Source organism: Phyllostomus hastatus, unplaced genomic scaffold (genome assembly GCF_019186645.2).
Source record: "Phyllostomus hastatus isolate PE091 unplaced genomic scaffold, TTU_PhHast_1.1 phas_scaffold_28, whole genome shotgun sequence".
Lineage (NCBI taxonomy): Eukaryota > Metazoa > Chordata > Mammalia > Chiroptera > Phyllostomidae > Phyllostomus > Phyllostomus hastatus.
In genome coordinates, this window is record NW_025334022.1 from 19,939,010 (window position 1) to 19,964,697 (window position 25,688).

Sequence of the window (25,688 nt, forward strand, 5' to 3'; positions counted from 1 at the left end):
GATGAACAGATATTCATACATTTGATGTTTTTGCTTTAAGGAATGCTTTCAAAGTTCCCTTTGAGAATCTTAGAATCCACTTAATTTGGGGTTGTTGCTGTCACCAGATTCAAGAATGGAGCAAATGATGACTATCTATTTCTCACAGCTTTTTGTAAACATACTTTGGGAAAAGGAACACTGAAAAATACTAATAATGAAAGGATGTGTGTTCTCTCAGAGTCCCCCTGCCAATGTAAAGTAGTTAAAAGAAGTCATAAAAAGAAGTCTCAGCTTTGTCAGTATTTAGCTGTGGCATTAAGTAAGTCACTTACCCTTCTTGCATCTTGGTTTCTTCACCATTAACAGGAGAGAATATGATTAGTGGGCTTCTGGGATAGTTGCTTCCAGTTCACATATTGCAGATTTGGTCATTCTGATTCCATGTGTGGTTACAGATTATTTAACTAATTTAAATTACAGGCAGAAAGTTTGATTGTCTCTCTGCAAATATACCAATGAACCATTTCCAGAAGGAAATTGTGCAGAGTGTGCTTGTGTAGGCACCAAGCTAAAACAAACAGACAAACAAACAAACAAAGCAAAACCCCCCAAAACACATGGAGAAGATAACTTTAGGAAGTGAGATGAGAGAATGGATTAGAGAAACCTTAATGTAGATAACAGTCAACCTGAAGAAACTCACATTGGAGGATCTCTACCTTTTTACTGATTTAGCAAATAAATTAATTTACTGTCCCTGAAGGTTCTTTGGTAGATTTGAAATTTAAATAGACTAGAAAAATTTTGGAGCAGCCACATGAGATATTTTCCAGGACTCAGGTAGGCATGAATTAATGAATTAGTAAATAGCATTTCAGGTTTGACCCCAAACACTATCATTGTCCATATTGCTCACATGCTCTTTCTTCAAACTTGGATATGAATGACATTATATAACATTTAAAATTTTTCAAAGCACCCTGACCAGTGTGGCTCTCAGTTGGTTGGGCATTGTCCTGTAAAGCAAAAGGCTGCCAGATCAACCTCTTGGTCAGGGCACATGCCTGTGTTGTGGGTTCGGTCCCAGGCTGGGGTACGTACAAGAGGCAACCATTTGGTGTTTCTTTCTCATATCAGGGCTTCCCTTCCCCTCTTTGCAAACATAAATAAATAAAATCTTTTTTAAAATTAAAAAAATTCCAAAGGTCAGTTCTACCCTGTGGATTAATATTTATTTGTTGTTCCCCAAATTCTAAAGTTAATTCTAGATAAGAAGATGAGTCACTTTTAGAAACAGAAGTAACATCACTTGGGCAGGTGTATAATCTTCTAAAATCACTTGAAAAGACATTGACAGCAAAGGTCAAACAATATGTAAATATTGTCTTTTACGGCTGGACTTGACAGTGTTCATTCTAAGACTTCAGGCTTGTTTAGACCTGTTTAGAGTCCTGACCACTTGACTGAACCTGGGGGTGAAACTAGTCACAAATGAAGAATGTCTACCATCCAGATGACCTCTTAACAATGCATCTTAACTGCTCACAGTTCCACCTTTAACATTTTATACAAACGTTTGGTTAGCCATTTCAAGGACAATGCATTTGTAGCAAATATATCATTTTGGTGTCTGATTTTGTAGAGCACCTCTTTTTTGCATGGTAGATAATTCACAGTGCAGTAGAGAGATTCTAATTTATGTTAATGTAAATCAATTTGAGCCTTCGAGAAGTGCAACCTCTTGTCAAGGTTAAATACAGTTGAGTTGAACTGCTTGAGAGCTTCTAAAAAAATTAATAGACTTTTTAGAAATAAGTGCAGCCCTGGCTGGGAAGCTCTATTGGTTGGAGCATCATTCCAATATGCCAAGGTTGTGGGTTCAATCCCTAGTCAGGGCACATACAAGAATCAACTAATGAATGCATATATAAGTAGAACAAGTCAATGTTTCTCTCTCTCCCTTCCTCTCCTTCTCTAAAATCAATAAACAAAATTTTTTAAAAAACCAAGTAGAAATAAGTACAGAGATTTCTGATATACTCTTCTTCCTACTCCCAGTTTCCTCTATTATTAATATATTTAAAGGGCTTAAATATAAGTTGTCATACCATAACAGTCTTATCGGAAAACATAGGCACTAGAATTTCAGACTTCCCATGTAGCAATATTTCTTGCCCATGTATCTCCTAGGGCAAGGGAAATAAAGAAAAAAATGACAAAATGGGACTACATCAAATTAAAGAGTTTCTCCATGGCTAAAGAAAACATCTTCAGAATGAAAAGTGAACTGATTGTATGGGAGAACATATTTGCTAAGACATATGAAAAAATGCTCGACATCACTAGCCATCAGAGAGATGCAAATTAAAACCACAATGAGATACCACCCCACACCTGACAGAATATCCACCATTAATAAATCAACAAACAAGTCCTGGTGAGGATGTGGAGAAAAGGGAATCCTAGTGCACTGTTGGTGAGAATGCAGACTGGTGCAGCCACTGTGGAAAGCAGTATGGGATTTTCTCAGAAAATTAAAAATGGAACTGCCTTATGACCCAGTGATTCCATTGCTGTGAATATACCCTAAAATCCCCAAAAGATCAATTCAAAAGATCTTAATGTACTCCTATCCTATGTTCATAGCAGTGTTATTTGCAATAGCCAAGTGCTGGAAACAGCCCAAGTGCCCATCAGTAGATGAGTGGATTAAAAAAACTGGTACATTCACACAATGGAATACTACAAAGCAGAAAGAAAGAAGGAATTCTTACCTTTTGTAACAGCATGAATGGAACTGGAGACTATTATGCTAAGTGAAATAAGCCATTTGGTGAAAGACAAATACCATATGACTTCACTTATAACTGGAATCTAATGAACAAAATAAACTAATGAGAAAAAGAGAACCAGAGACATGGAAACATGGAAGAGACTGATAACTGTAGGAGGGGAGAGGGGAGGTTATGGTGGAAGGAAGGGGAGGGGATTAATCAAAGAACATGTGTGAATGACTCATGGACATGGACATCAGAGAGGGGATTGACTGTTGTAAAGAGGGGTAGGCTGGGTGGAAGGGGTCAAAAGGGGAAAAATGGGACAACTGTAATATAATAAAGAATAAAATGGCAAAAATAAATGTTAACATATTTAATTAGCATGATACATTTGTCACAGTTAATGAGCTCATTTAATACATTATAATTAACTAAAGTCCCTAGTTCACATTGGTATTCTTAATGTTGTAAATCCTGTGGGTTTAACAAATATATGACCTGTATCTGCCATTAGAGTATCCTACACAGTAGCTTTACTTCCTTAAAAATCCTCTGTGCTCTACTGATTTATTCATCTTCCTCTCTCTCCTGTACCCTGAACCCCTCACAACCACTGACCTTTGAAATACCTGCATGGGTTGGCCTTTTTCAGAATGTTATATAGCTGGAATCCTACAGTATGTAGCCTTTTCACATTGGTTTCTTACACTTAGCAATATGCATTTAAGGTTTCCCCATGTCTTGGCATAATAGTTCATTTCTTTTTACAATTATTTATTTTAATTAATTGTGTGGCTGTACCAGTTTGTTTATCCACGCACTTATTGAAGGACATCTTATTTTTAGGTCTCATTTTCTAATTCATTAAACTTAAATGTATGGTATGAAATATTAAAAAAACTTTACTAATTTCTGAGATTAACATTTCAACAGAAAAAGCAGTACAAATGTCTATGATAAATCAAGAAAAACTCCTTGGTTCACCCATTTTTCCCTTTTTATTTTCCAGGGGTGAAAATGGGTTTGTTTGCCTTTGGTTGGGGATATATTTCTTTATAACAACCAGTGTCACCACCAGCACTAGTTTCATTCCCACATGAGTACTTAATTGTCATGAAAATAATCATGACAGAGGGTCTGAAATTTAATACCCTGTTTTATTTATAATATTGTTTGCAGCTTTTATAAAACTACATTATTAGGTGTCCATTAATGAAGCTGATCATTTCAGGAAAATGAAGAATTCAGAACCTGATACTAAGCTCAAACCAAGATAAAAAAAAAAGGAAACAAAGATAAAAGAGCTTGGAATGGAATTCCTGCAATGTTGACCTCAGGTAATAAACTACACATATATCATCTCATCACAGTGAATTCTACGGTAGAAAATGATTTTGTTAGATGTAAGGAAAATGTTAGTAAAAGCAGATTTCCTGGCAAATTAGCATTGTATTTTAAATGGCTCTATGGATTTGATTTTCCAAGACAAACAATTTTCATATGTGGAAAAAACCTCAGGCATTAGTTTCTTCAACTTCTTTGAAAGTTTTGTGACAGAATATATTATACCTGCAAAACCATTTTTGAGAGGAAACTTTCATAATATGAATAATTGGGCTTACATTATTTCCTTTCAAAAAGAAAATCCTCATTTTAATGGTTCCCCAAAGTACTCTGTAGACCTCTATGAATCTCAGCAGCTTTTGTTTAATAACTTATAAACTTTATATCAATATATCCACCTTTGCCAAAAGCTCACATGTATACTTAAACTCTTTATCAGGGTGTCTAAACTTTATAACCTATTAAGTACTGTACTCAAAACAGCTCGTGTTTAGAAGGAATATGCAGAAAGTTGTATCTTTTTAAAAAATATATTTTATTGATTATGCTATTACAGTTGTCCCATTACCCCCTCCATTCCTGTTCACCCTGCACACCCTCTCCCACCCACATTCCCCTCCTTTAGTTCATGTCCATGTGTCATAAGTTCTTTAGCTTCTACATTTCCCACACTACTCTTGCCCTCCCCCTGTCTATTTTCTACCTACCATCTACGCTACTTATTCTCTGTATCTTTTACCCCTCTTCTCCTCCCACTCCCCTGTTGCTAACCCTCCATATGATCTCCATTTCTGTGGTTCTGTTCCTGTTCTAGTTGTTTGCTTAGTTTGTTTTTGTTTTTTTTAGGTTTGGTTGTTGATAGCTGTGAGTTTGTTGTCATTTTACTGTTCATATTTTTTATCTCCTTTTTCTAAGTCCCTTTAACATTTCATAAAATAAGGGTTTAGTAATGATGAACTCTTTTAACTTGACCTTATCTGAGAAACACTTTATCTGCTCCTCCATTCTAAATGAAAGCTTTGCTGGATAGAGCAATCTGGGATGTAGGTCTTTGCCTTTCATGAGTTGGAATACTTCTTTCCAGCCCCTTCTTGCCTGTAAGGTCTCTTTTGAGAAATCAGCTGACGGTCTGATGGGAACTCCTTCGTAGGTGACTGTCCCCTTATCTCTTGCTGCTTCTAGGATTCTCTCCTTCATTTTTACCTTGGCTAATGTAATGATGATGTGCATTGGTGTGTTCCTCCTTGAGTCCAACTTCTTTGGGACTCTTGGAGCTTCTTGGACTTGCTGGAAGTCTATTTCCTTTGCCAGAATGGGGAAGTTCTCCTTCATTCTTTGTTCAAATAACTTTTCCACTTGTTGCTCTTCCTCTTCCCCTTCTGGTACCCCTATAATTCAGATGTTGGAACGTTTAAAGATGTCCTGGAGGTTCCTAAGCCTCTCCTCATTTTTTTTTTGAATTCTTGTTGCTCCATTCTTTTCTGTTTGGTTGTTTCTTTCTTCCTTCTGGTCCACTCCATTGATCTGAGTCCCAGTTTTCTTCCCATCAATGTTGGTTCCCTGTGCATTCTCCTTCATTTCACTTAGCATAGCCTTCATTTTTTTTCATCTAATTTGCAACCAAATTCAACCAATTCTGTGAGCATCCTGATCACCAGTGCTTTAAACTCTGCATCTGATAGGTTAGCTATCTCTTTGTTGCTTAGTTGTATTTGCTGTGAGGCTGTGATCTATTTTTCCATTTGGGCTATTTTTTTTTGTCTTGTCTCGCCTGTTATGTATGAGGGGTGGAGCCTCAGGTGTTCACCAGGGTGGGGCAACCCAGTTACTGGGTTGTGATGCTGTATGTGGGGACAGGGTCTGAGATGGAACAATGGTGCTTGCTCCACTCTCTGTCGGACTTCAGACCCTTCTGCCACTTCCCCCAAGCAAACTGGGCCTTTCTGGTGATGATTCCTGGGTGGGTGGGCTTGTGCACATTCTAGGACCCTGTGGGTCTCTCCAAAGAACTCTTCTGTGAGGCTGGGAGTCTCTCCTAGTGCCTCAACCCCCACAGGTGTTTTCAATAGTGCCCTGAGGCTCTATTTCCAGGTGCTGGGAACCTGAGTTATGCACAGTGCCTTGCTTCACAATTGACACCATGCTGGGTCTGCCGGTTGCCACCCCATGCCTGGGGTCTGCCAGCCACCACTTGCTCGGCCAGGGTCCACCTGCTGTGGTCTTGTGTGCCCAGGATGCCTTATGTGACCAGTGCCACCACTCTTTGTGCCATGACCCCCCTCAGCCCAGCTGCCCGACTCTTCCCCACCTACCAGTCTGGATGAATATGTCTATTTTAACCCCTTGGTTGTCCGACTTCCATACAGTTCAATTTTCTGTCAGTTCTGGTTGTTATTCTGTTTCTAAATTGTTGTTGTCCCTATCTTGGTTGTGCGAGGAGGCATGGTATGCCTACCTATGCCTCCATCTTGGCCAGAAGTCCCAGAAAGTTGTATCTTAATATAAGATGCTCATCGCACATTTATTTCTTAACTTGGTCTGTTTCTACCATTCTACTAAAAATCATGTCAAAAGTTACCAGTAAACGCCAATGACTGAATTTACTGGCCTTTTCCTTGCCTCATTCTCTTTCATGATATTTGATAATTTCTTTTATTATTATTATTTTTAAACTAATCTCCCGTTTTTTATAAAGATTTTATTTATTTTCAGAGAGAAGGGAAGGAAGGAAGTGAGGGAGAGAAATATCCATGTGTGAGAGAAACATCCATGTGCAAGAAAAACACCAATTGGTTGCCTCTCACATGCCCCCAACTGAGGACCTGGCCCACAATGCAGGCATGTGCTCTGACAGGGAATTGAACTGGTAACCCTTTAGTTTACAGGCTGGCGCTCAATCCACTGAGCCACACCAGCCAGGGCTGATAGTTTCTTCTATATAAAGCTTTCATTTTTTCCCTGTCCCCCCACTTCAGTTTTCACACCTGCAAGAAGTCAGTTACTCTTTCTCTTTTCACTCTACAAATTAGAGCATTTACTTGTCTTCAGCTCATACCAAATGATATGCATTCATAAGGAGATAGCCAGCTATAGTAAGGGAACTAATTTTGATTAAGAACTCCATTAAAAATCTTACTCATGTTTCATACTAACTTCATGAATTTGGAGTAATTCTTTGTATATGTCTATCATGAAATAGATTTTTAATTATTTTGGAGTAGTATTTCACAAAGCTTTTATGGTATACCAACTCTCCTACCAGAGTATTAGCAGAAGTAGTCACTTTGTAGTATTGAAAATGCTTATCAAATATCTGTATGTCTTTTTTCAGGTACTGTTAGGTTCTCAAATGTTGATAAATAAGCAGTGTATAATTTATGGAAAACACAAGTGTCTATTGTTATGGATTATTTGCTGCATATTTATTTTATTATAAATATTTAAACATTAGATTTCCCTATATTGCAGGAGCATGGCCACTCAGGTTCCTTTTAAATTTCAGGACATCTTCCACTTTATCCACAGTATATGGAGGGCCACCCCCACCACTACTTCTACTAGCACCACCTATACCCAGAGGAATTGTTCCTCCTACTCCAACTCCTTTACTTGGAATAGGTGATAAATCATACCATCACCATTACTTTTGTTCAAGGATCTCCTCCTCTAGGATCACCCCTATGTTGTTTATAAAATGAAGCAGAAATAAATGTACAAACATGAACTCCATGCATTGACTCTTGAACTGCATGACTTGATTCTCCTTTAAGAGAATCAACTCATCAAAAAGAAAACTTTAAGTAGAGTTTTTGGCACCTTCTGGCCACTGGTCATAAATGTGTGAAAATACATAGCTGTGTATAAGCATTATATAATGTTAGAGAATATGACTGCTGACTTCTTTTGACTATAAGATTACCTTATATATAACACAAAGCAAACAAAACTAGTATTCAGGCTTATATACACTAGTGTTAAAACAGTTTTTTCAGAAAGCAAGTATTCTTAACTGCCTAATAGGCAATTTTTAAGAAGATTTTATTTATTTATTTTTAGAGAGAGGGGAAGGGAGGAAGAGAGGGAGAGAAACACCAGTGTGTGGTTGCCTCTCATGCACCCTCTACTGGAGACCTGACCTGCAACACAGTTATGTGCCCTGACTGGGAATTGAACCAGTGACACTTTAGTTTGCAGGCCGGTACTCAATCCACTGAAGCACACCAGCAAGGGCCTAATAGGCAATTAAAAAAATTAATTACATAGTAAAACTGACATTTTGGAGGGGACAGTTCTATGAATTTTAACACATGTGTACATTCATATAAGCAGCACTTCAATTGATATGCAGAACTTTTATTTCATCCCAAAGAACTCCCTGTATTCTTCATGCTGCTCCTATATAGTCATTCTTTTACCCTGCCTCTAAGTCCTAGCAATGATTGCTGACTGTTGATTTCCTTTGTCAGCTCACTATCTTATCTTTTTCTCTCAGTGTAGTATCCCAATAATTGAAACCCCATCGAGAATATGAAATTGATGTAGAAGGCAAAGAGGACTTAATAAAGTAGGTAAGGACAATTGTATTCATTTCTTAAGGCTGCCATAATATATTCTTATAAACTAAATGGTTTCAAAAAACTAACAACATTTCTATCAATTCTGCAGGCCTTAAGTTCAAAATAAAGGTGTGGGTGGGGTCCCACTCCTTTTAGAAGCTCTTTTCCTTGCCTATTCCAGCTTTAGGTGGCTGTTGGCATTTCTTGGCTTGCAGCAATATTTCTCTCTGCTCCACATTCACATTGACATTCCTTCTGTACATCTGTCTGTGAAATCCACCTTCTTCTCTCTTGTAAGAATACATATTCCTTTAAAATTCACATTATAGGGATTCCAGAAGGAGAAGAGAGAGAAAAGAGGCAGAAAGTATAATTGAGGAAATAGTGGCTGAAAACTTTCCTAATCTGGGGAAGGAAACAGACATCCAGGTCCAGGAAGAACAGAAAGTTCCAAATAAGCTGAACCTAAAAAGGCCTACACCAAGACATATTGTAGTTAAAGTAGTAACAGTTAAAGGTGAGGAGATAACCTTGAAGGTAGCAAGAAGGCAATACAAGTCACATACAAGGTGAACAGCTGATTTCTGATAAGGCTACGAGCTGATTACTCAGCAGTAACTTTATAGGCCAGAAAGAAGTGGCAAGAAATATATAAAGTGCTGAAATAAAGGAGCCTACAACTGAGAATACTATACCCAATAAGGTTATAATTCTGAATTTAAGGAGAGATAGAGAGCTTTCCAGACAAGAAAAACTAAAGAAGCCCTGGTCGAGTAGCTCAGTTGTTTAGAGTGTTGTCCTGCTATGCCAAAGTTACAGGTTTTATCCCCAGTTCAGGGCACACACAAGAATCAACCAATGAATGCATAAAGAAGTGGAACAACAAATTGATGTTTCTCTCTCTCTCCCTTCCTCTCTCTCTCTAAACACAATAAATTAAAAAAAAAGCTAAAGGAGTTCACCACCACTAAACTGGCTTTATAAGAAATGTTGGAGAGAGGAAGATGGCGGCCTTACTGTAGGCAGCGTTTTTCTCGGCTTCTGTGAAGAGGGGGGAAACTCGCGGATCGGTGGAGAGGCAGAGCAAGTGGGCTGGGTTGCCGAATCACTTTTGAAAGCAGGACATCAGAAATTATTGCACTCACTGGAAAATCAGACGGTAAGAAGACGGCTACAGGACAAAAGGGGCCCAAGAATCAGCGTGGGGTCTGGGGTGCGCAGACCCCAGGCCCGCCCGGTGCTCCGGGCTCTGCCCCAGGGATCCCGGGAGAGGGAAGTTGCTGCTCCCTCCCTCCCCCGAATACGGGGGTGAGCAACTCCAGGGGAGAACGGGTTGCTAGAAGGAACAGATTGGCCAGTTGGACTGAGAAAAAATCGCCCAGGGAATATGAAATCCCGCCCAGAGGCCGAGAAGTGAGAGCCTCTAGCCAACAGGACCAGGGGCATCTTTAGCCCAGTGGAAGTGCAGAGCGGTAGCGAGCACAAGCCGGCCGTGCTCGGCTCGCGCCCCATAGGGAGGCAGGAATTGCGCGCTGCGATCCCAGGAGGGACGAGGGGCTGGGCGCGTTCCTTCAGTGGTGTCTCAGAGATTTCCAGCCAACCCGACCGGAGAGCCGGGAAAGGCGCCAACATTCCGTCGGAGAGCCGTTTGGCAGGGAACACGGAGCTGGAAACGGCTGGGCTCCCGCACCTTCATCAGGAAGACACTCTCTTGCACCAGTGTGTCTTGGAGCGCCCCGGGTACCTGACAGACTTGCTGAGTTCTGGTTGTGAGAGAGAGAAGCATTTCAAAGGCCCCTCAGCCAGCTGAAGCTAGCAAGATCAGAAAAACTGGTCTGGCCAGTTAGAAACCAACAAGAGGGTTTTTTGTTTGTTTGTTGTTTGTTTGTTTGTTTGTTTTTTTGGTTTTGTTTGGTTTTTATTGGTTTCTCTGGCTGTTGTTGGTTGACTGATTTTATCTTGTGTTTTATGTGACTTTTTTTCAATTCTCATTATTTTTATATCGCAATCCCTTATGTTTCTCTTCCATTCAACCTAATATTATTCTTTCCACTCCAAATTTAGCTCTTCTGCACCACATCTTCTGCTTTTCTTTCCTTTTGTTTTAATCTTGCAAGTTACTGTAAATTTGTATTATCTTTTTCTCACTTTTACAACATTTTTTATTTTAATAATATTTTGGTACTCTTTTTCTTTCTGTATAATCTTCTTTGCTTGGCTGGTTATACTGTCATTTGATAGGTTCCCCCTGGTACCTCAGGCACAAGATGTTGATAAGTTACTATCCTTCATCTGCGTTCCATTAATACACTTCTCAAGGTTCTATACTCTTTATTCTTGTTATCTAGACCTCATCGATTCTGCCACAAGACTGTCACTTTACTATTACTGCTAGTAAGACCTAGTCTATACAATTGTAAATGCTTCTCAATACCCCTACCTGATCTCAGCCCACTTTGCAATTTTCTGAACTATACTATTGTGGGGGGTTGTCTCTATTCTTTTACTCACTACTCCTATATACTAATCTTTAGTCCAACCCTACCTTAGAAGCTGACCTCCCACAGCCTCACAGCTTTCTAGATCCAACTAACAATCCTCTCGTCCCCATTAAGAGTCTTACCTTCTTTCCATCCTTTCTAAAACGTGGATAGGGGGGCAGAGGATCACGGCTACACTATAAGGAGCCAAAGGATAACCCATCTCTTCTCTACTGGCTGCTAAAGTAAATATCATAGTATACTATCTTGCTGTTTTAAACCATTTTGCCTTACTCCTCCAACTGATCCCAAAAAAGAGTAGGGGGAAGCTGTGACCACCAGGATACACGAAGGAGATTGCACCACTGAAACACACAAAAAATTCTACCACAGAAGTTCACACCATAAATACAGGGAACCAGAACAGTTCAAATTAACAAACAAGAAGAACAAAGAAGAAACCCACGAACAATGAGAAAAACAAAGAAACAACCCCCAACTGAAGGGAAATGAGGAAGCCTCAGGAAAAATGCTAAATGAAATAGAGGCAACCCAACTATCAGATAGTGAGTTCAAAACAATGATTACCAGGAAGTTCAATGAACTCACAATGAGCTTTCAGAAATTAGAGGGAAACTACATCAATCTCACTGCAAACTATATAAACATGAAAAAGGAAATAGAAACTCTCAACAAAGGTCAAGAGGAAATGAAGAATACAATTTCTGAACTGAAGAACACAGTAGAAGGAATGAAAAGCAGGATCGATGAAGCAGAAGATCGGATTAGCGAGCTGGAGGACAAAGTAGAAAACAGCATCCAGAAAGAGCATGAAAAGGAAAAGAGGCTCAGAAAGAATGAGGAGGGATTAAGAGAAATGCAAGACAATATGAAACGTAATAATATCCGTATAATAGGGATACCAGAAGGTGAAGAAGAAGAGCAAGGGATCGAAAACCTAGTTGAACAAGTAATGAAGGAGAACTTCCCTAATTTGATGAGAGAAAAAGTCACACAAATCCAGGAAACACAGACAGTCCCAATCAAGAGGAACCCAAAGAGACCCACCCCAAGGCACATCATAATTAAAATGACAAAATTTCAAGACAAAGAGAGAATCTTAAAGGCAGCAAGGGAGAAGAAGGAAATAACATACAAGGGAGCCCCAATAAGGCTAACAGCTGACTTCTCAATGGAAACACTTCAAGCCAGAAGAGAATGGCAAGAAATACTTCAGGTAATGAGAACCAGAGGTCTGCAACCAAGGCTACTATATCCAGCAAGGCTCTCGATCAAGATTGAAGGCCAAATAAGAAGCTTCCCAGACAAAAGAAGTCTAAAAGAATACACCTCGACCAAACCAGCTCTGCAAGAGATTCTAAAAGGACTGCTTTAAGGAGGAGAGAAGAGAGAGAGAGAGAGAGAGAGAGAGAGAGAGAGAGAGAGAGAGAGAGAGAGGAACACACATACATAAAAGACAATGAATAAGTACCTATCAATAATAACCTTAAACGTAAATGGATTAAATGCTCCAATCAAAAGACATAGAATAGCTGATTGGATAAGAAAAAATGACCCACATATCTGCTGTCTACAAGAGACCCACCTCAGGATAAAAGACCTACACAGGCTGAAAGTGAAGGGCTGGAAACAAATCTTCCAAGCAAATGGTCAGGGAAAAAAAAGCTGGGGTAGCAATACTCATATCAGACAAAATAGACTTCCAAAAAAGGTCCATAAAGAGAGACCCAGAAGGTCACTTCATAATACTCAAGGGAAGAATCCATCAAGAAGACATAAATATTGTAAATATATATGCACCCAACATAGGAGCACTGAAATACATAAAGAAAATCTTAGAGGACTTCAAGAAAGATATGGACAGCAACACAATTATAGTGGGAGATTTTAACACCCCACTATCAAAAATGGACAGATCTTCTAAACAAAATATCAACAAAGATATTGTGGCATTGAACAATACCCTTGATGAAATGGATTTTACTGATATATACCGAGCCCTCCATCCAAAAGAAGCTAAATATACATTCTTTTCAAATGTGCATGGAACATTCTCAAAGATAGACCACATGATAGGACACAAAACAAGCCTCAAGAATTTCAAGAAAATTGAAATCATACTAAGCATTTTCTCAGACCACAAGGGACTGAAGCTAGAAACCAACCCGAAGGGAAAAAAAACCAAAAACACTCAAAATCATGGAGATTAAATAGCATGCTATTAAACAATGAATGGGTCAAGAATGATATTAGGGAAGAAATCAAAAGGTTTCTGGAAACAAATGAAAACGAACTCACTACAACCCAAAACTTATGGGACACAGCCAAGGCAGTCCTGAGAGGGAAGTTCATAGCGATACAGGCCCACCTAAAAAGGTTAGAAACTTTCCAAACAAACAACCTAACCCTACGTCTACAAGAACTCGAGGAACAACAACAAAGACAGCCCAGAGCAAGCAGAAGGAAGGAAATAACCAAGATCAGAGCAGAATTAAATGATATAGAGACTAAAAGCACAATTCTAAGGATCAATGAATCCAAGAGCTGGTTCTTTGAAAAGATAAACAAAATAGACAAGCCTTTAAGCAGACTCATCAAGAAAAAAAAGAGAAGACCCAAATAAACACAATCAGAAATGAAAGAGGAGAGATTACAACAGATACCACAGAAATACAAAGGATTGTAAGAAATTACTACGAAGAACTGTATGCCAAAAAATTTGAAAACCTAGATGAAATGGACAACTTTCTAGAAAAATATAATCTTCCAAAACTCAATGAAAAAGAAGCAGAAAGTCTGAACAGACCAATAACAACAAAAGAAATTGAAGCAGTAATCAAAAAACTCCCAACACACAAAAGCCCAGGACCAGATGGTTTCACAGGAGAATTCTACAAAGCATTTAAGGAAGAGCTAACCCCTATCCTTCACAGACTATTCCAAAAAATCCAAAAAAGATGGGAGTCTCCCAAACTCTTTTTATGAGGCCAACATCATCCTAATTCCAAAACCAAATAAAGACACAACAAAGAAAGAAAACTTCAGGCCAATATCACTGATGAACATTGACGCTAAAATCCTCAACAAAATACTGGCAAACCGCATCCAACAATACATTAAAAAGATTATACACCATGACCAAGTGGGATTCATTCCAGGGATGCAAGGATGGTTCAATATTCGCAAGTCAGTAAATGTAATACATCACATAAACAAAAGCAAAGACAAAAACCATATGATCATATCAATTGATGCAGAAAAAGCATTTGATAAGGTACAGCACCCATTCATGATAAAAACACTCGGCAAAGTGGGAATAGAGGGAGCATTCCTCAACATAATAAAGGCCATATATGAGAGACCTTCAGCCAACATCATTCTCAATGGGCAAAAAATTAAAACCTTTTCCATTAAGATCAGGAACAAGACAAGGCTGTCCACTTTCACCACTTCTATTCAATATAGTACTGGAAGTTTTAGCCACAGCAATCAGACAAGAAAAAGAAATAAAAGGCATCCAAATCGGAAAGGAGGAAACAAAACTATCACTGTTTGCAGACGACATGATAGTATACATAGAAAATCCTATTGACTCTACCAAAAAACTGCTTGACCTAATAAATGAATTTGGCAAAACAGCAGGATACAAAGTCAATATCCAGAAATCAAAGGCATTTCTGTACACCAACAATGAAACAGCAGAAGCAGAGATCAAGGAAAAAAATCCCATTTGAAATAGCAAAAAGAAAAAATAAAATATCTAGGAATAAACCTAACCAAAGAGGTAAAAGACCTGTATTCAGAAAAACTACACAACACTGAAGAAAGAAATCAAGGAAGACACAAACAAATGGAAACATATACCGTGTTCATGGATTGGAAGAATTAATATCATCAAAATGTCCATACTACCCAAAGCAATTTACACATTCAATGCAATTCCTATTAAAGTACCAATGGCATATTTCACAGACATAGAACAAACGCTTCAAAAATTTATATGGAATTATAAACGACCCCGAATAGCTGCTGCAATATTGAGAAAGAAGAGTAAAGTAGGAGGGATCACAATACCCGACACTAAACTATATTACAAGGCTACTGTAATCAAAACAGCCTGGTACTGGCATAAAAACAGGCACATAGACCAATGGAACAGAACAGAGAGCCCAGAAATAAGCCCAAGTCTCTATGGTCAATTAATATTTGACAAAGGAGGCAGCAACATAAAATGGAGTAAAAATAGCCTCTTCAACAAATGGTGTTGGGAGAACTGGACAGCCACGTGCAGAAAAAATGAAACTTGAGCACCAACTTACACCATATACAAAAAATAAATTCAAGGTGGATAAAAGACTTAAATATAAAACATGACACCATTAAAGTCCTAGAGGAGAACGTAGGTAAGAAAATCTCAGATATTTCACGAAGAGACTTTTTTAATGACGTGTCCCCTAGAGCAAGGGACATAAAGGAAAGAATAAACAAATGGGACCTCATCAAAATTAAAAGCTTCTGCACAGCTAAAGAAAACAGTATGAAAATTAAAAGAGAACCAACTGTATGGGAAAACATATTTGCCAATGACACCTCAGACAAGGGTCTAATCTCCAAAATATATAGACAACTTACACGACTGTACTCTAAGAAGACAAGGAATCCAATTAAAAAAGTGGGCAAAGGACTTGAATAGACACTTCTCCAAGGAGGACATACAGAGGATCCAAAGACACATGAAACGATGTTCAATATCGCTAGCTATCAGAGAGATGCAAATTAAAACCACAATGAGATACCACTTCACACCAGACAGAATGGCCATCATAAACAAAGCAACAAACAACAAATGTTGGAGAGGTTGTGGAGAAAAGGGGACCCTAGTGCACTGTTGGTGGGACTGCAGACTGGTACAACCACTATGGAAAGCAATATGGAACTTCCTCAGAAAACTAAAAATGGATCTTCCTTTTGACCCTGCAATTCCACTACTGGGACTCTATCCTAAGAATACTAAAACACCAATTCAAAAGAACCTATGCATCCCAATGTTCATAGCAGCACAATTTACAATAGCTAGATGCTGGAAGCAACCTAGATGCCCATCAGTAAATGAATGGATCAAAAAAACTATGGTACATTTACACGATGGAATTCTATGCAGCAGAAAGAAAGAAGGAGCTCCTACCCTATGCAACAGCGTGGATGGAGCTGGAAAACATTATGCTAAGCGAAACAAGCCAGGCAGTGAAAGACAAATACCATATGATCTCACCTTTAACAGGAACCTAAATAACAAAACAAAGAAACAAGCAAAATGTAACCAAAGACACTGAAGTAGAGGACAGGCTGATGGTGACCGGAGGGGAGAGAAGAGGGAATTTAGGGGGACAGTGGGAAGGGTTCACAGGAACAAACTTAAAGGACACATGGTCATAGACTGGGGGGAGGGGTGGTAATGGGAGGGAAGGGGGGTGGGTGGGAGGGGGAACTGGATTGGGAGTAAAAAGGAGAAAACTGTATATGAACAATGATTAATAAAAAAAATGTTAATGGGTCCTTTTAATGTCAAAAAGAAAAGGACATAAATCAGAAATAAGAAAATAAAAGAAAGAAGGAAAACCTCATCAGTAAAGGCAAATACATAATAAGGATAGTCATTGATGTAAGAAACTTCTAAACCTGTAAAGATTTTAAATTAGATTTTATTTGAGCTAAACTGATGACAATTGCCAAGAAGCAAGATCTTAAAAGCTTTGGAAAATGACAGTTTTGCAATTTCTTTTATGTATTTAAAATTAAGGAGGTAATGTAAGAGAAATTAAATGAAGGGAGAAAGCAAGATGGGGTCTGGATTAGAAAATAGTTAATAACATTATGTGCTTTCTTGAGGGTGGTCATTTCATAGATCTGTTAATCTAGTTGAATAAAAACAATGGACAGGGCTTCCTTAAGGCAAAGATAAACCTTTTACTACAAAGTTATATGTCTGCTACATGACTATCCACCCTGACCTGCCCAGTTAGGAATTTATGATCAGATCACCCTATGAGGTCACTTTCCACACAGTGAATTAAGTGCTTAATAAGTTAATTTTCCCCAGACCTGCTTGGCTCAGTTGGTTGAACATTAACCCACAAAGCAAAAGGTTGCTGGTTGAATTCATGGTCAGGGCATATGCCTGGGTTATGTACCTTCCCAGTTGGGAGAGGCAACTGATTGATGTGTCCCTCCCTCTCTTTTTCCCTCCCTTCCCCTCTCTCTAAAAATAAATAAATAAAATCTTTAAAAAAACTAATATAAATGTTATACAACAAAGTAGCAAAATTAACTGTAACTATAATAAATAGGTGACAAACTAAACAAAAACATATAAAATGATGTCAAAAACATAAAGAAAGCAGGGGGGTTAAAAAGATAGTGCTTTTAGAATTCATTTGAACTGAAATGGCTATCAGTTTAAAACAGACTACTATAGGAGACTTCCGGTCAAGACGGAGGCATAGGTAGATATGCTTCTCCTCCTTGTGCAACCACAGAAAGAATTACAACTGCATCTCAAAACAAATAACACCCAGAACCATCAGAAAATCAAGCTGCATGGAAGTTTGACAACCAAGGATTTAAAGCAGCCACATTCATCCAGACAAATAGGAGGGGTGGAGTCATGGAAATGGGCGTAGAGGCATGAGACAGTGTGGTGCAAAGCGGCAGAGGCAGTGGCAGTAGAACAGATGATCCCACATTCATGTGTGGTGGATAATAATTGGGAAGGATACCTTGAGACCAAGCAATCCCAGCCCTGGGCCACACCGCACATCCCAGGGTTCCAGCACAGGGAAGACAGACCCTCATAACTTCTGGCTTTAAAAACCAGTAGGGGTTGAGGCTGCAGAAGAAACTGCCACATTTTTTAAGAGACTCCATTTAAAGGGTCCACAAGGCCTTAGAACATATGCAAAGCCATACACTCTGGGATTCACCACCAGGGCAACAGCTGGAAGGGTGCCAGTCACATATGGGCAGTGGGTGAAGTGACTGGAAAGGGGGAGAGTGTCAGGGAAACCCCCAGAAGCCAGGCAGTGGCATTGTCCCCTCTCTGAGCCCTCCCTCCACACAGAGCCACAAAGTGGTAAAGTGGGTTGTCTCACCCTGGTGATTACCTAAGGCTCCTCCCCACAAAATTTACAGGTGCATGTTCTACATTAGGCCATACTACTAACACAGGGAGTCAAAGCAGCTCTACCTAATACACAGAAACAAATAAGGGAGGCTGCCAAATTGAGGAAACAAAGAAATATGGCCCAAATGAAAGAACAGAACAAAATCCCAGAAAAAGAACGAAATGAAATGGAGGTGATCAACCTATCAGATGCAGAGTCCAAAACACTGGTGATCAGGACGCTCAAAGAACTCACTGAGCATGAAAATGGCACAAAGGAAGAAGTGAAGGTTATACTGTGAAATAAAAAAAAAATCTACAGGGAACCATCAGTGGAAGGGAGGAAGCCAGAATTCAAATCAACAGCTTGGAACATAAGGAACAAATAAACATTCAACCAGAACAGCAAGAAGAAACAAAAATTAAAAAACAGGCATAATATAAGGACCCTCTGGGATGTGTCAAGACATACCAACATTCCAATCATAGGGTGCCAGAAGGAGAAGAGGAAAAGCAAGAAATTGAAAACTTACTTGAAAAAATAATGAGAAAACTTCCCTAGTTTGGCAAACAAAATAGACATACAAGTCCAGGAAGCACAGAGAGTCACAAATAAGTGGGACCCAAAAAGGACTACACCAAGACACATCATAATTAAAATGCCAAAGGTTGAAGATAAAGAGAGCATCTTAAAAGCAGTAAGAAAAAAGCAAAGAGTTACCTACAAAGGAGTTCCCATAAGACTGTCAACTGGTTTCTCAAAAGAAACTTTGCAGGCAAAAAGGGACTGGCAAGAAGTATTCAAAGTGATGAAAAGCAAGGATCTACAACCTAGATTACACTATCCGGCAAAATTATCATTTAGAGTGGAAAGGCAGATAAATTGCTTCCCAGACAAGGTAAAACTAAAGGAGTTCATCGTCACCAAGCCATTATTAAATGAAATGTTAAAGAGATTTATTTTTTAGAAAGAACATCAAAACTATGAACATTAAAATGGCAAAAAAACACAACTATCAACAACTGAATCTTAGAAACCAAAACAAGAACAAACTAAGGAAACAATCAGAACAGGAAGAGAATCACAGAAATGGAGATCAAATGGAGGGTTATCAGTAGGGTGGAGAGGGGGTGGAGGAAAATGGGGGAAAAGGCACAGTAAATAAGAAGCATAATTGGTAGGTACAAAATAGACACGGGGAGGTTAAGAACAGTGTAGGAAATGGAGAAGTGAAAGAACTTACATGCATGACCCATAGACATAAACTAAGGAGGAGGGGAATGTTGGAGGAAAGGGGGCATCAGGCATAGGGTGGCAAAAGAGGAAAATTGGGACAGCTGTAATAGCATAATCAATAAAATATATATTTTAAAAAACCAGACTGCTATAGATACTGCTGGATACATATGAACTTCATGGTAACTACAAACAAAAACCTACAAAAAATAATACAGAGAAAGGAACCCAAACAAAGCACTACAGAAAACTAGCATTTTAGAAGTAAAGATTTTAGAAGAAAGGAACAGAGGAGGACTACCAAAACCAATGAACAAAATGGCAATAAACAGGTACCTGTCAATGATTACTTTAAATATAAACAGATTAACTATCTCAATCAAAAGAGGCAGAATGGATAGAAAAAGAAGACCTATGCATATGCTGTCTACAAGAGACACACTTTAGGTCAAAATACATACAGACTGAAAGTGAAGGAATGGAAAATGATACTCCATGCAAAAAGAAATGAAAAGAAAGCTGGGTAGTGATACTCATATTAGGCAAAATAGATTTTAAAGCAAATGATGTAAAAAGAGACAAAGAAGGACATGACAGAATGATAAAGGGATTAATCCAAGAAGAAGATATAATAATTGTAATTATCTATGCACTAACCACAGGAGCACCCAGGTATATAAAGTAAATATTATTTTACATGAAGCCAGAAATTAACACTGACACAATAATAGTTGGGGGCTTTAATACCCTCACTTATCTCAATGGCTATATCATCTAGACAGAAAATTAGAAAGGAAATAATGGCCTTTAATGCTACCTCAGATCAGATCAACTTAGTCATTTATAGAACATTTCCTCCCCAAACTGCAGATTACACATTTTTCTCAAGTGTGCACGGAAGGTTTTCCAGGATAGACCACATATTAGGCCACATAGCAAGACTGAGTAAATTCAAGAAGATTGAAATTATATGAAGAACATTTTGGGACCACAATAACATGAAACTAGAAGAATGGAAAAAAACACAAGTACGTGCCAATTAAACAACAGCCCAGCTCTCATTTTTCTTTCTCTCTCGCTCCCTTCCCAGAGCATGCCTGCTCGAATCTTCCAAGTATACTCTCCTAAGCTCCAAGGGCCCTTCTTTTTTGCCTCTGTAACTTGTTCTCTTAGCCTATTCCTTCCACAGCTCTCTTTTAACTACCCCTGTAACTTTGTAAATAAACTTTCTCTTCTAATTTGAAAAAAAACCCCAAAAAAACAAAAAAGAAAAAAGAATAACAACAGCCCAAAGTGCTGACCACACGTCCATGTGAGTTTAGCCACAAACCAAAATGCTGAGGCTCACTAAGTGTCAATGGCAAAAATCTGGAGACACTTATGACTCCGCAGTTTCCACCTGGAAGGCAAAATAAACAGAGCTCCATCTGAGAACCTCTGATCCTGGAGAGCAGCTGAAGAGGCACTAAGTTAATGCTGCCTGCTCATGACTCTCCACGATGCATTCCAGCAAAAATAACCCCACTGGGGGAAACACAACTCTGCTTCACACAGGATTGATACTTCATGATTCTGATATCCTACAGCTTATTATTGTCAAATGCTGTGCACACATTTTTTTTGTACTGCTGATGATTGGCTGGGATTTAATCAGACAAAAGAAACTCCCACCCTCATGCTTTCTTACATTCATTTTGAAAACTAGTGAATTTGATCATGAGAGGGTGTGCAATCAGTTTTTACTCATTGAAATACCCACCTCACAAACCAAGATTACTATTCCTGTCCCTGCCTCACCTCTGCTAGAGTCCCCGATAGTGATGTGGTCACCAACGCTGCCTTAAGAGTCACTATGTCACTGTACACAGTTGTTTGGGGTGGTGTATTTTTTAAATGTTTAAAAAAATTTTAAGGTTTTTTGTTTATTTATTTTTACACAGAGGGGAAGGGATGGACAAAGAGGGAGAGAAACATAAATATGTGGTTGCGTCTCATGCGCCCCCTACCAGAGACCTAGCCCACAACCCAGGCATGTGCCCTGACTGGGAATTGAACCAGCGACCCTTTGGTTCACAGGCAAACATTCAACCCACTGAGCCACACCAGCCAGGGCTGGGGTGGTGTATTCACACAAAAAGTAAAAAAAGAGAAAGAGCCTGAAAACCAGAAACATCTTAGAGAAAAGTTTTCTGAGAGAGCTAACCATTCAGAAATAGCTAACTTATTCAGTTGCCTCCAGCTCAAACGAATGTTTTGCCTACACAGGTTGAATAGTTTTACCTCATGTTATTAACACAAATGAAGTCTGTTGATTAGAGGTGTCTTTGGAGTAACAGGAATTCTCTTGAAATAATTGAAACATCGATGCCAAGAGGATCATTGGTCATCCACGCATTAAGAGGGACTTAAAGCAGATTTTCTTCTCGACATTGGAGTACAAGGTGAATTCCCTGAAATGAAGGAATGGCAGTTTTACTAGAGGCAAATAAAATAGGTAATTTTGGATCCTGTAGCATTTTAAGAAGCAGGTCAGGTCTCCTTGAGATCCCGCAGTAGTGGGCAGGGGGCATGTGCAGGGCAGCAGAAGCGCATTGTTTTATGGGGCTCTGAGGACAAGGTATGCGCCCCCAACCAAAGACCAAGCTTTCTTGTTTTAAAATTGTACCTCGAACTGATGATTCACCAGTTTTCTCATTATTTTATTACCCCAAACCAGGACCTCAAACTGAGTTTAGCATGACATTTGGGCCTGGAGGTTGACCTGGGTACTGACTGTGTTAATAGCCTTACAAGAAAAATATTTTACAAGTAACCAGCACACAGAGGCATGTTGGAGCCCGCCCCTCCCACTTTTTCTTAGGTCGAGAACTAAGAAATTTCAGGCTGTGAAACAATTTCCACAGCCTGACCCGTTGTGGGAGGGTACACACATACTCTTTGCTGGCATTCTCAGGGTGAATATTTAAGATTATTTTGTCCATTAAAAAAGCATTCTTGAAGCCATGTTAAAAGTCAAAATTGTTCTCTATTTTTCCTGGTGAAATTTTCCAAGAAGTGTATGAGGAAAGGTAGAATAATTTTTAAAATGTTCAATCCGTTTGTCTCAAATTGTTAGTCATCTTGTTCTGCTTTCTGGTGAATTGTAACCCAGAGGCTGTGAGGCTGGATCTGACCCAGCTCCGGGGACAAGCTAAGAAATCCTGCTGAGAGCCCTGGGTTCTGTGTATCATTTTGATGTTTGAGGTAAAATATCAAAATAAATTGGTTCCCCAAAGAAAGATATTAAGCACATAGGAAAAAGCTCTCGCTCGTCTGCCATTCCCATCAAACTCTAAACAACACTGCAATAGCAGGACTGATTTGTATTCCCCTCATATCATCTTGCTCATTTTCCCTCTCTACTCACACCATCTGGTGAGTTTTTGCAGACAATACCCTGCACTGTTACTGCGAATGGAGCGTTGCCTTTTGGGGAAGAAAATCAATTATCGGTTTCTTTTTTCTCTTTCTTTGGAGGCAGGATCGCTCTGCTCCATTGAAGAAACCTTCCTGTCGACTCTGGACTCTGTTGCAGCTTCCGTTACACGAAGCCTCCTATCAGATGTCAGCTGTAAAGGCCCTGCTTTCCTCCTTTGGTTCTCTCCTCATTCCCCTGGTCTCTGTGGTCCTCCTTATGCACTGCCGTGCACAATTTCTCCAAAGTTTTAGGTGATTTCTGGTTTTGACTTTTTAAATTTTATTTTCTATTGCAGTTTACTTTCAATATTACTTTGTATTAGTTTCAGATGCATATCACAGTGGTTAGATAATCATGTATTTTACAAAGTATTCCCCCCATTAACCCTAGTACCCACCAGGCATGGTACACAGTTATTATGACATTACTGACTATATTCTCTATGCTGTACTCACCCACTGTGACTATTCTGTGGCTACCAATCTGTACTTCTTAATCCCTTAACCTTTTTCACCCAGCCTGCCAAGTTCCATCCCTCTAGGTACTTTCTTCATTTCTTTTCGTCTGGAAACACTAAGCCGTATGTTAACATTGCATCATAATCTTCTTATCTCTCATTTTAAGCAATAATTATAACAGATTCTTCCTCATCTCCCTCACACACACCAAGTTTTATCAGGCTTTTTATATGTGTGCGGGGGCAAGGTTATAATGACCAAAGCGCATTATCCCAACACAGTTTTATATCACGTTATAAAGAGGATTCTCTTCATTCATGACAAGAATGGGGACTTTAACCAACTTGGTTTCTTAAATTCCCCCTCTCTGTCAATCTATCCTAATGGACTGATGAGAGAGAATGGCTTCCTTGATGTTAGAAATGCACAAGAAATAGAGGCAGGAGGAACTAGATGATCTGATCTAAATGACTTTATTTGATGCTGCACTTACAGTGGGCTGAGTTGGGATCAACTGCAGCAGTGAAGGGAGGCAGGAATGGGGTTTTTTAAAAGAAAATGCACAGGGTGTTTGTGAGGGGATAGAGGAGGGGTTAGCCTCTTGTTCTTCCAGGTGGGTGCCTCAGAGTTCCAGTATGTGAGGCGGGACAGTGGGTTAGGTAAAGGGCGGGCTGTTCCCAGGTACTGCAGGGTCAGTCTGACCACTGGCCATTTTGGCTGGTGCCACGTATCTATTGTGTGCAGAGGGAGAGAGTTTCGACTAAGCCACGGGCTACCAAGCGAGTCAGGACAACTGAGTCATAGGCAGTCCAGAGGGCTGGAAACTGGCCTGACTGGGCTAATGAGCAGTCTGGCTGGCTGGGAAACTGGCTTGACCCTTTCACCTGATACCTACCTTTAGTCTAGGGGCTGGACGTAAAGAGGGCAGATATTGAATGATTGGGAAACATGGAGATGGTCTTGATTTTTTTTCAGCAGGAAGCTTTCTACTTTACAGCTAAATGTTTTTGTCCCAGCATGAGCTGATGCTCCCTAACTTGACTTTTAAAAAGAGAGGAATCTATGCTTAATGGGTATGATTTTCCGTTTAAGATGGTGAAGTTCTGGAACTAAATAGTAGTAATGGTTGCACACATTGTGAATATACTGTAACTGGAAAAGAAACCAGAGTTCGGGCTGCCTGTTGTGACCAAACCCAATAAGCAATGACAGCGACCAAATCTTTTATGGGCACTTTATTCAGATGGCCAGCGATCCGAGAAGATGGCGGGTTCACACCCTATCAAACCATCTTCCCTTCTCTTTCCTGGCAAGATCTTTCATAACGGGGTAGGGGAGGACAAACAAGGTGCAGTGAGGGCTTTGAAATTCAGAAGCTGCAACATTCCCGTCCTGGGCGGTTAGCTGATCCCAAGAGGAAGGGGTGGTCGTCTGCTCTCCCTGGAACAAAGGTGCGGATGTCCCCAGGTGGTAATCTTCTATCAGTGCCCCAGGAGGTAAGCTGTTTTTCCCAGGAGCCAGGATGGGCCTTACCTGTAGTTTCTGAAACGAAAGCTTTAACATACACATTATTTGCTAGACTCATAACTTTTTACCTTAAGCTAAAATTTTCCAAGTCTCGAGTCTCCTCTCAATACTAAATGTCACTGAACCGCACATCTTGAAATGGAAAATTTCACATTACGCCTATTTTCCAATAACAAAAAGACAGAAAGAGATCAGGAGAAAAAGAATAGCACAAAAATTAGAAAGAACGCTAAATTCTCCTTGGTGACTCCCAGTTGCCCTTTTCCTGCCCATCTGCCAACTCCTAACCTGTTGCGACCACCGACCAGCAGTGACCGCGGAACGCTGTGGATGGCTCGTTGAAACACGAGAAAAACATACACAGAGACAACCAGGTGCTGTGGGGAAGTAGGAATGGAATGGCTACTCCCTCTAGTGGGGAGCGCCTCAGCCACCCTCCCTAGGGGAGAGTGCCCCTAAGGAAGAGTGCCTCATTCTCCCGCCCGAGCAGGCTTTTATTGGGTTTGTTTGCATAAGCATTCAGGTAAAGCTCATTACTCATTGCCAGGAAGTAAGGATCAAACAATAGATAACAAGGAACTCTGAGGACCCATTTTGAGCCAGGGGCAAAGAGCTGTAAAAAACTTTAAGGAACAAACTTACTTCTTCCTTGGACCCTTGTCATTCAATTGAGAGCATTCTAAACAAAGC